This window comes from Lactuca saligna, chromosome 4 (assembly GCF_052625555.1).
Source record: "Lactuca saligna cultivar CGN05327 chromosome 4, ASM5262555v1, whole genome shotgun sequence".
Taxonomy (NCBI): Eukaryota; Viridiplantae; Streptophyta; class Magnoliopsida; order Asterales; family Asteraceae; genus Lactuca; species Lactuca saligna.
Genome location: NC_136420.1, coordinates 27,781,016 through 27,793,343, shown reverse-complemented (window position 1 = coordinate 27,793,343; position 12,328 = coordinate 27,781,016). Strand labels below are relative to the sequence as shown.

General features: G+C 36.4%; 1 long non-coding RNA gene across 1 annotated transcript; it reads right to left on the bottom strand.

Moving 5' to 3' along the window:
* Positions 1-8,081: 8,081 nt before the first annotated feature.
* LOC145038379 (uncharacterized) lies at positions 8,082-9,325 on the bottom strand. Its single transcript, XR_013679336.1, has 3 exons — positions 9,073-9,325; positions 8,635-8,900; positions 8,082-8,280 (listed from the first exon to the last, which is right to left on the bottom strand). It is a non-coding gene; the product is annotated as an uncharacterized LOC145038379 (long non-coding RNA).
* Between the last annotated feature and the right edge of the window lie 3,003 nt (positions 9,326-12,328).

The window sequence follows — 12,328 nt, the reverse complement described above, 5'->3', positions numbered from 1 at the left end:
CATTAAGCGAAATTGAAAATTAAGATGATAGAAAGTAGAATCAAGAAACATGTCTTCATGAAGTTCAAGCAGTTAAGAACAAAATGAAGACGCAAACAGTGAATAAGGATCAATCGAATTTTAATGATTCATGAGGCTAACATCGAATTCTTATTGGATCAAAACAAAAATATGGGGCCCTTACTCATGAACAGTAATAGATTTAAGATTGGACTCAATTCATTTGATCAATGAACAGTAACATCACAATTTGAGATCAAATGAGCTTCGTGAACAGCTATTGGACTTCATTATTTCACGAAGTTGGACTTATGAAATATGGAATTAAATCTTTTGAGTAGGCTTGATCAAAAAAAAATTGTTGGATCACCAATGGGGTTTTTCAAGAAAAAATTGATCCAATGAATCAAAACAATCAAAAATAAAGAACGCTACGCACGAATTCAATGAAATTAAGAGAGATCATAGAGAGAGACTCACCAAAATTGTTCAAATTGTGACAAATGTTGTCAAACCGAGAATTGTTCTTCAAATATCACCTTGATCTTGAAGACTCGCTCTGATACCAATTGTAGTGACAAAGAACATGGTTTGGCATGCGGAATTAAAGCTTGCAAAATTGAACATGGTGATTTGGGTGCTAAAAGATATATTCGATCATAGTAAATGAGTACAAAAATGGATCTAGTCTAGAGCTTCATAAATATCTCACTCACTAATCACTATGACTACATCTCTCAAGCACACCTCTACAAGTGGACAAACCCACCTTATATAGAGGTGTTTACATGTCTCTCTCTCACTCTCCCTAACAAATGGGTCTAAAGGCTAATGCACCACATGTAAGTGGGTTTTACAAAAGTCAAACATTTACAAAGTCAATCATGGACACCCTAACATATTGTTTGAGTTTGGTGAACCAAGCTCTCGGTGCTTGCTTAAGCCCATATAGAGCTTTATGTAATCAACACACGTGATTTGGTTTCGTTGGATCTTCAAAACCCTTGGGTTGTTTCATATAAACAACTTCAGACAAGTCACTATTTAAAAACGCATTGTTGATGTCAAGTTGCCTTACGCGCCATCCTTGAGAGAGTGCAATGGACAACACTAAGCGAATTGTGGTTGGTTTTATAAGAGGACTAAATGTGTCAAAGAAGTCAACTCCTGCTTCTTGACTGAATCCTTGATCAACTAACCTTGCTTTGTGTCGTTCTATAGAACCATCCGCTTGCCTTTTTACCCTGAAAATCCACTTACATCCAACAACATTAGTATGAGGGGGACAATTAACAAGTGACCAAGTGTCATTTTTCATGTGGGCATCATATTCTGCTTTCATCGCATTTTGCCAACATGTATGCTGATTTGCTTGATGAAAGGTTCGAGGTTCAAAGAACGAGGTGGTGGCTGTGAATGCTTTAGGTTTGAGAGAGTTGGTACGGGCACGAGTTACCATGGAGTGTTGATTTTGTTCTGCTGGATGGAAATGGGATGGAATAGGATTGACTTGTTTTGCCTGTGAGCTAATGGTAGATTATTGATACTGAGAAGTTGAAGAGGTGAAAACAGGTGTATGATGATCATGTTAAGGGCTGGTTGGCAGACTAATTGGAGTTTGAGGAGGAGTAGTAGATGTGACTAATGGTTGTGGAGATGGAGTAACGGATGGAGTCTGTGTTGGTTGATTTATGGGACGAAGATGATCAACACATTCAAGAATAATAGATAGTATGGAGGGTAGATTTGGAACTAATGTAACAATATTGGGAGTGGGAGTGAGGTAAGGAAAGGTATCTTCATCAAAGACTACATGACGGGAGATGTATCTTCGAGAGGTAGATTGGTGAAAACATAGATAACCCTTGTGTGAGGCATTCTATCCGATGAAAATACAAGGTAGAGATCAAAAATCAATTTTATGTTTGTTGTGGGGACACAAGAAAGGGTAGCACAAACAACCAAAAGTTTTTTTAAAAAATTATAGTCTGGAATTTTGTGATATAACTTTTGGTATAGAGACTGATTATTTAGTAAAGGTGTGATGGTACGATTATGTAAGTATGTGGAGGTTTTCAGAGCATGTTCCCAAAATAGTTGAGGTAAAGAGGATTGAGCTAGAAGAGTGAGTCCTTTTTCAACGATGACACGATTTTTACGTTCTACAGCACCATTTTGCTCTTGTGTATATGGACAAGAAACACGATGTATAATACCATTATTTTGAAGAAAGGTTGACACATTTCGATATTCACCACCCCAATCAATTTGTAAGCTTTTAATATCACATGAAAATTGATTTTTAATCATTGTTCGGAATTGTAAGAATGTAGAGAAGACTTGAGATTTGTGAGATAAAAAATAAACCCATATAAACTTTGTGCAATCATCAATAAACAAAACAAAATATTGTGATCCATTTAATGAAAAAACAGGAAAAGGGCCCCATACATCTGAGTACACAAGTTCAAAAGGTTGAGAAAAGGTAACATGAGATGGTGGTAAGTGAAAACGATGACTTTTACCCAATTGACAGGAGTCACAGACATTGGGAAATTTATTGGAAGAAGTTGGAAGATGAAATTTTGAAACTAAACGACGTAACACAGGTTTATGTGGATGTGCAAGTCGCCTGTGCCATCCATGAAGAGAGGTACGAACACCGATGAATGCAACTTTATTACGAGACAGAGGTAACCGATAGAGCCCTTCATTTACATCCCCTCTGAGAATTGTTTGCCCCTGAAACGTCTTAACATTACAATGGTTACGCCATAATTCAACATAGACATCATTATCTTCTGTTAACTTTGAAATACTTAGAAGATTTTTGGTTAGTTTAGGAACAATAAGTACAGTTGGCAATTTAAGATGAGGCAGATAAGATGAACCAACATGAGAAATAGACAATTGATTACCGTTTCCCACTTGGAGCTTTTCATCCCCCTTGTATTCTTCAGCAAGATTGCGTCTTTGAATATCATGAGACACGTGGTCTGTTGCCCCTGTATCAAAATAGCAGGCATGATCAATCACAGTGGAGGGACTGTGGAATTGAGCGACATTGGCCTGTCTTTGTTGGTTGTGAGGGTTAGGATGCTTGGATGGAAAATCCGTCTGATTTGCCTGCTGCTAGCAATCAATGGCTTCGTGACCAGGTTTGGTACATAATTGACACACCGTTCGGCGACGTCTGGTATCGTTATTTCTAGAAGAGCTTGAGTTTTGCCTTTGAGATGATGACTGTTGATTTGATCGATTTACATAGAGAGCAGTAGATGTGGGTTGGACTGAGAGAGCAGCATATGTGGGTTGGATTGAGACTTGTCGAAGATATTCTTGTTCGATGCGAGCTTCTTCTTAAAGGAGAAGACCAACGAGATCATCAAGTGACACGTTTTCACTTTTCATCATAAACGCAGTGTTGAAAGCACAGTAAGATGCATCGAGACCAAAAAGTATAGATGCAATTAAGTCTTCATTATCAACTAGGTAATTATGTGCAGCAAGAGAGTCGGCAATTGACTGTTTGCGGTCAATGTATTCAACCATGTACATGGACCCTTTTGATAGGGTTTGAATTTGGGCCTTTAGCTGCATGCGAGATGCCCTAGTTTGGGATTGAAAATTCTTTTCTACAGCTTGCCAGGCCATTTGGGAGGAGTAACATCGGGTCACAATAGAGAGGGATCGCTCAGAGAGAGTAGATTGGAGCCATAGAAGAACAAAGCGGTCACGTTTCTTCCAATTGACGAACTTCGGATTAAGAGTAGTGGTAGCAGGGGTAGCCGGAATTGCTGGAGTATCGGCAGTAGCAGGAGTTCCTGTGGTGGCTGGAACTTCAATTTTTTCCGAGGGTGGCTGTGGATCGAGGATAAAGTTAGCAAGGTCAAAGGTTTCAAGAGCAGCGATGGTGGTGGTACGCCAAAGAGGATAGTTTTCTCGCTCTAGCTTGATTGCAATTGAGGGAATTTGAAGATTGAAAGTAAAAGCGGTGGTGGTCGCAAGAGTGAGAAGGTGGGGGGGGGGGGGGGGGGGGGGGTACCGGTGGCCATTTGCTTACAATTTACGAGAGGGAGAAGAAAAAAAATAAGAACTTTATGAGGTACCGAGCTCTGATACCATATGGAGCTTTGATAAACTTGTATATCTGATTTACATTTACATTACATGTATTTATATAGAGGTTACACAGGAATCAACTGAAACTCAAAGATATACTCCTACTTCTATGGTTTGACTAAGCTGACTTTTGACTCTACTATGAACACGTTTTTACTATTTGCTAATAAGTGTTGATACATTGGCTATAGCAAAAATTATGGGAATGTTGAAGCTAACTATCCAAGGAATCCACCTTGCAAGTTATGACATTAGTTCCCTGAAACAAATGAATCATGTAAGTTATCACTTTTTCATTTTAATTTCTGTGTTTGTGATGTAATCTGTTCACTACCACAATCATCTACTTTTCCTCCCCGTTTGTTTTGTTTCTTAGAAGTTATATTTTTGGGTCTAAATTATTGTATCATTATTACAAACTATCATGCGCAGCGCCTGGTGTAAAAGTTTCCTAAGTATGGACGTGGACCTGATGGATCTGGGGGAACGTATGATATTGAACGGCTCAAGTACACTGATAGACCATTACATGCTAGGCTCTGGACTCTTGTATCGCTTACTAGAGCTATGGTATTTTGAATTGTATGTTAGGCTACACCCGTTAGAATGCTTACAATTTGACTTAATGTGTACTGCATCTTCTTTTCCAAATAGTTTTGTTGAACTCAACACAAATGAAAATTTATTTCGATAGAGTTCTTGTTCTGTTTTCTCTTTTCTTTTAATTTATTGTGTTGTAATTTTGACTTGAGTTTTTATTTTTAATTATTTTATAAGATCATTGAGGTGTCACACAAACCCTAAAATTCAAATGAAATTTTAAGGTGGCCGGTGGACTTATATTTTATATTCATCGGTGTAATGTTGTGGAAATCAAATTTGTGGTGATTATCATCATCATCATTGTCGTCGACGTCGACGCCGTCGCCCGTCATGCCTCTTGCTTTCAATAACAAACAAAAATCACTCAAAATTGCATGTGTATGAAATGAGGGACACACTGAATAACACGAAATTGAAAACAAAATCTCAATTCTGGTGGCTAGGGTTTCAGAAATTGCAGCACCGATAATTACATCTCCTGAAAAGCCAAATTCCAATAGCAAATATTAGGCAAATAACCTTGATGATGACGTGATAAAGAAGCAGATCAAACCAGTGATGTGTAAGACTTTAAAAGTTTATTGAAATCTAAGACCCGTGCAAAGCCGCTTGTTCTTATGGCGAGTACTCCTTTATGTTGCAATCACAAGACACATGAATCAAAGTGTGGCCTTTAAGAGACTGATAAATTTCCAACAAACATCCCAATATTAACCATTGAAAACAACTAAACATGGAACAATCTAGGTACGTTCGCAAAGACTATAATCCCCAATCCCCTCCTTAGGGAGAAGGAAGTCATTCCCTTCCAACCAACTAAACCCACTACCACATTACTTCCTCTTTTTTTTTTTCATTTTTTCCAACCCACAATACATTGAAACCCTATCTTTTTGAACTCATTCAATTAAAAAAATACAAAACAATCAAGGTAAAATCTTAATTAGCAATAGAGTTATCGTCGGTACCACTCTCGCTTCAACGGGTTGTTTAATTGGTTTCACTAACCCACTTCATCATCTCTCTCTACTTTTTCTCTTTTATTTCCTCTTGTACCATGTGTTTTAAAACTTGTATCTTTGTTGTTTTGTATTTTGTTTAATTGAGTGGGTTGGATGGGTTGAGAAAGATAGGATTTTCGTGTGTTATGGGTTGGGAAATATGAGAAAAAAGAAGAGATAAAAATTGATGTGGCAGTAGGTTCAATGGGTTGGAAGGGAATGACTCCCTCCTCCCTTAATAACAGAAAAAAAAATAAGAATCAAATACTAACACTTTTAATTCTGTTTCTCAAGGTTAGCAAAGTTTGCAGTTGTTTCTTGTCCAATTTCACAAAAGATATGCTACCCAAAAATCAATATCTTATCTACTTTAAAAGTCGGTTCTATATCCTTATTGTCAAAAAAAGAAAATAATCTTATCTCTATGTATTTTTGTAGTCACATTGTTACAATTTATTGGCAAGTCTGTCATACCTCATGTAAGAAATGCAGCCTAACAGTTCAACCACGTTCCAGCCTTGAAACTCAGTAACCTTCATCCTTTCAAGATTGCATTTATCCTTGTTCCCATTGTAAAAATGTTGTATTTGAATGATTTTTATAGGTCAAATAATGCAATAGATGATGAGGGCATATTTATGTATCAGATAGCATCTATTTTAATCCTACTTTTGAAAGGATATTTCTGTGGTTTACAACCAAGAGAAGTTACTCTTACAACTTGTCGGATACCACTGTATTCTGGTACCTCACACAAAGTACTACTTGGTTTATTGTTATTTTCTAATATTGAAGATTCATAATTGTATACTAAAAGGGGTAGTTCGGTTATACAAGACCTGATCTTGAAAGTGGTGATCAATCAGACTACATTCAAAATGATGACTTCCTCTTGGCAATAATCCCAGTGGCCACAACTGTATGTTAACATGTATGTTATCACTATAATTATTAAAAAGTTGGACCAAGAACTGCATATAATACAAAATGTTATTTATATATTGCATATGCGAAAAGTATATTGTGATATTAACATACTATGGGTTTCTAGGCTCTTGTTTCTTATGCAATAAAATAGAGGAGGTTGTTCTTCATCACGTTTGTAAACAATATTAAATTCGTTAGATCTAAACTAATAGCATACCCTTAGATAGACCAACTTTACACTTCAGCAATCCGTCAATTCGGGTCTATTTGAAAATAGCTAGAATCCATTCCACATCATTAGTTTACTAGATTTTCGTGTCCATTTTAATGGCTTATTGTCAATAATTTTTTTATCTAAAATTTGAACGTTCACTTGTAAGATGGACCACCCCTCAATTCCATGGTAGTGATTCCTTGGCCAACATGGTTGATCCTATATTATGACATGTACCCCATGAATCCTATGAGAAATGAATTGGGATATGAAATTCTTTATTACATATTTTTATCGATTACCAATTATGTGTTTTTTTTAAGTGATACCGAATTATATCAATGAAAATCAAGCATATGGTAATGGGATTTAGTAATAATGTTTTATGATGGCATTACTTTTTTCAGTGCCTTTTAACATGTGATCTTGGTAAAATGTTTTACTCAAACCATATTTTTACCATACTCTTACTCTATGAATCAACCATGGAAAAATGGAAGGTTGTGCTTGTTGTTGGAGCCATTTCGTATGCAAATGCCTATCCATTGCATGATAAAAATAAGTCAGTCATGGGCAAGGTTTGTTGAAAGAAATGTTGTTTACCAACCATGGATTTGGAGCGCTGAGAATCTTGAAACGTAAAACATCTGATCAATTTGATTACAATATATATTCATTTCCAAGTTCAATCTAATCTCTATTTTTTGTAAGGTGAGACAACTATTTTGACCTATACACACCAATATTTTTTACCACATGAGGCATCCAAGCACATCTCCCCTTTCATACTTCATCAAGAGAGCTTCTATTAATAGCGTTCTAACATTTTTATCGAAAGAATATATATATATATATATATATATATATATATATATATATATATATATATATATATATATATATGAAAAAGTATGAATGAAAGTTCATTGCTATTTGTTGCATTTAGCTAAACTTCAAGAAAGAACATTGCAATGGTTTGTCGGTGTAATTTATCGAAAGATTCTACTCTTTTTCTTACTCAAGCAGAATTTGCTTACGACGTTCTTGCTCGATCCGGACTTCTACATGCCAAACCGTTTTATGATCCAACTTTGTACAAATCCTTGGTGGGCGCCCTTCAATACTTAACAATTACTCGACCGGACATCTGTTACACGGTAGTCTAATTGTATATATCCGTGTAATCTGTTTCGATCAATTGAACTGTGATTATCACATTATCAAAAATAAACAAAACTCATAATGAAAATAATGATAAAATCTAAGATGCTGACAACAAATCCCTTTACAAACGTTAAGCGTATATAAACGGGGGGTTAAAAAGTAAAATTTGAACAAAATGAAAAAGTTAGTTTAGTTTCGAATCAATCCAAAGAACTACAAGTCTACAACACCCCTTTTTGCCGATAAACTCTGCAATGAGACATAGCATGTGTTAGCTTCAAAAATGTTACATGGACTTAAAAAAAAAAAAAAAAAAAAAAAAAAAAAAAAAAAAAGTATATTGTTGCTAGTTAAATAAATGTCTATCTATAGACTATAATACTTTCAATAATTAACAAATAAAATAAACACAGGTGATCCTTCTTCGTATATGTAACTTTAGCTTAATTTTTGCCAAAAAGGTTGCCAATATGGATATGGTAGATCTTAACCATTACAAACTATTAATTAGGGTGATTATAACAATAACATGACGAAGGAAATCATTTCCATCAAATCCACCGACATAAGCAAATTTAGTTCCACTAGTCGACACTTGATTACCGGTGAATAAAGATGAAGATAATCGATTTTTCAAGAAACTTGTAGTTGCTAGAAGAGGAGAAGTTCTATCAGCATGCAACTTTGATAATGTAGGTAGGACTATGTTGGCCTTGTTGCTTATAGTTCTTCGGTTTTGCTTCACGATTTTGTCAGGTCTCAGACGAGTATTGCATTTGTACATCGGAAAGGAGGGTTTTAGAAAGCTAATTCCGGACATTGTTATGTATATCCAGTTGAAACACTAAGGCGTATGAAGAATCTTATACCTAAAAATTTGAAAACGAGAAAAATGTATGAGACTTTATACGAGTCTCAAGCAAAAACCCTAGAAATCGCAAACCAGTTAATCGCCCAAATAACAAAAGATAATCGCAGATTTTTAGAAACTCGTAACTGAGAAAACCCAGAGATGAGATGTAAGAGGCGAAGGTCGTGTACCTTAATCACAGACGGAGGAAGTCCGGTGGATGGAGGAGGTCTAGTGACCGGAATTGTGCAGGCTCCACTGATGAAAAAGACAAAGCGAGGATGGTTTATGAACGGATAAAGATGAAAGCGACCAAAAATAAAAACGATAAAAAGTGTTTAATGTGGTAAAAGGGCGATCTTGTCCGTTATGATCCATGCGCAGATCCGAAATAAGCCAAAATCCTATTAAACCAAAAATTTCACACTCGAAGTATTTAGCCCAAAATTTGTGGGTCCTAATAAAATAAGAAAGAAAAGACTAAACTGCATTAATGATCTGTTCGAAATTATCACTTTGGTCAAAAAATATTTGGACTAGCACTACAGGTTCAAAGTCTTCATTTTATTGCGAGTTTGGTCCGATTTGTTTTGAATTTTTTTTAAATGATGAGTTTGCCCTTCATTTTTCATTTTTTTTATTTTTTTTAATGACTTTAATGTTTTCTAATTACAAGAATAATAAAAATAAAATTAAACCCTCAACGCCTCATCCTTCTATTCTATTCTCTGCTACTAGACCCCTTCTTCCCCATTCTTCATCGTCATCCGGTAAAACCACCACCACCGGTCAGCAACGCCGCCACCGATCAACCCCTAGAAGCATCACCGGTTACCACCGCAACCACCCTTGATTTTTCGGTCAACGACACCACCACTGGTCAACACCTCTCTCTCTCTCTCTCTCTCTCTCTCTCTCTCTCTCTCCCTCCCTCAATCACTTACCGGTAAAATATGAACAACCACCACTTCCACATGCCGGAGTCGTCACCATACCTCTCTCTCTCTCTCTCATGATGAAACCACTATCTTCTCCAGATGAATACATGGACAAAATTCAGAAATTTAACATATAAAACACATACAAAATCCAGAGATTTTCTAACACCAAATACACACATCTGTTCAAGATTTGATACATGAACCAGCTAGCGTTTCGAAAAAATTGATTGGTGGCCCCGCTGCCGGTACCTCAACCAACTCTAAAGCTCCAGATCTGCAACATCTCTACAACGCCGCCAGCAACTCTGTCGAAGACGACACCATCTTCTGGTGTTACCTTCTTGCAGATCTGAAAACACAATGGAGATTTGTTCAAACTCGTTGCTCCAATCGGTCGTTTAGGGTCTCCCTACCTCGCTGTATCGTTCGTCATGGTTTAGATTTGACAGCGGCTAGGGTTAGGGTTCCCAAATAGTGGTGTAGGCTTTCACATAATAGGGTTTTCCTGTCCGAGGTTGGTGGAGGCTTTCAGATCTGAGGAACGGCGAACCGCAAGAAAAGTAGAGAAACGAAGGCTGCAAAAATCTGGGGTTTGCTGAGGAAGATGGTGTCGGACCTCCCTTCTTCGAGTTGCAGATTAGAGTGGCGGTGGTTTTGAGTTGTTAGGTGGTGGCTAAATGGATGGCACCAATGGTGGTGCTCCGGTTAAATGGGTGGCACCGACGGTGGTCCTCTGGTAGCAAATGAAAAGAGAGAGGGAGAGTGTTAGTATGTTAAAAGTGAGAGGGTGGGTTTAAGGTTTAATTTTATTTTTTTATTTTTCTTTTAATCAGAAAACATTAAAGTAATTAAAAAAATAAAAATAATAAAAAATAAAGGGCAAACTCGTCATTTTTAAAAATTCATAAAAAATCAGACCAAACTTGCAACAAAATGAAAACTTTGGACCTGTGATGCTATTCTAAACTTTTTTGGATCAAAGTGACAATTTTGAGCAAACCACAGGGACCATTTGTGCAGTTTAGTCGAAAGAAAATTGTGAGTTTAGTATACGTTATCAATAACCCTCTTTTATAAAAATAAATGTTTGTGATTTGTTTTCATCAATATTATTTAAGTGTAATGAGATTAATTTGTAGACAAAAAAAATATTAATGAACATTAAACAAGTAATGATGATGTGGAGTGCAATTTATTTATGTTTGTAATGAGATTAATTTGTAGACAAAAAAAATATTAATGAACAATTAAACAAGTAATGATGATGTGGAGTGCAATTTATTTGTGTTTGTTAAATGTTGAAAGTACATTGCAATTTAGGGGCGATGCTAGAGGTGGCAAAAATTGACACGCCACGAAACCCGACACGAAATAAACGGGTTTGGGTAAGATATTTCAACCCGTTTAAATAAACGGGTTGACACGCACGACATGAAAATTAAACGGGTAAGGTTAGGGTTGAGAATTTCAACTCGAAAATGACCCGTTTATTTATATGCAATTTTTTTGAATTATTTAAAAAAACTAGAAAGATACAAAACCAAAACCATAAGTAAAAGAAAACCTTTGAATTGAGTCATTCTGTAATGTTGAAATGACTTAGCCGTCTAGATCAAGACTTAATTTCAGTTTTTCCATTCTCTCCCAAACTACCCAGTCTCTTTCACCACTCTCACATCCTCGCGACCTTTTCATCCGCCTCCCCAACTCCCAATCTTTTAATTTTATCATCTGAACTTGCTATGACTTCATCTATTCTGCCTCCAAACTATTAGTTTTTCCTCTCCGCCTACCCAACTCCTACTCTTTTAACATGCTCAATCTTTTAACCTCACATGACACAACATATTTCAAGGTATAGCCCTAACCCGAAACCCGACACGAACTCAACACGAAAATAAACGGGTTAACATGACAAGACACGTTAATTAAATGGGTCGGGTTAGGGTCAAGCACTTTCAACCCGTTTAGTGTTTCGACACGACACGACACGATTTCCACCTCTAGGCGATGCCCCTGAACTGACATGGGTCGGGGCAGCACCTCTGGAAGCAGGGTCCAAGGGATAGCAGCCCCTGACTGGTTTTGTGACTTTTAACCGTTGGAAAGTTGTCTTGTGACAGTTTGGACAGTTTAAAGACATAGAAAATTGTTTTGTGACTGTTTTCAGAAAAAAGAGGTTTATAACCATTTCAATCATCATTTTTCTGGTACAACATACAGAAATATAACTCCAACATTCTCCCTTCTCGAATCTCATCTTTTGAGCCTTATCCAATTGATGATTTCGGGAGTACCACCGACATACTTCAATTTGAAAGTGTTTTTCATAATTCTCAGAATTCCAAGCATACTCTCATAGCCCAAAATCTAACATAAAATCACTTCAAACATTATCTAACATATATTCTTTCAAGTATTTAGGTACAATGTACAAGTGGCTTGTTACATAAAATCATAAGCATAACACATTATGTAATTTTTTATGAAAATGATTCCAAGTAAT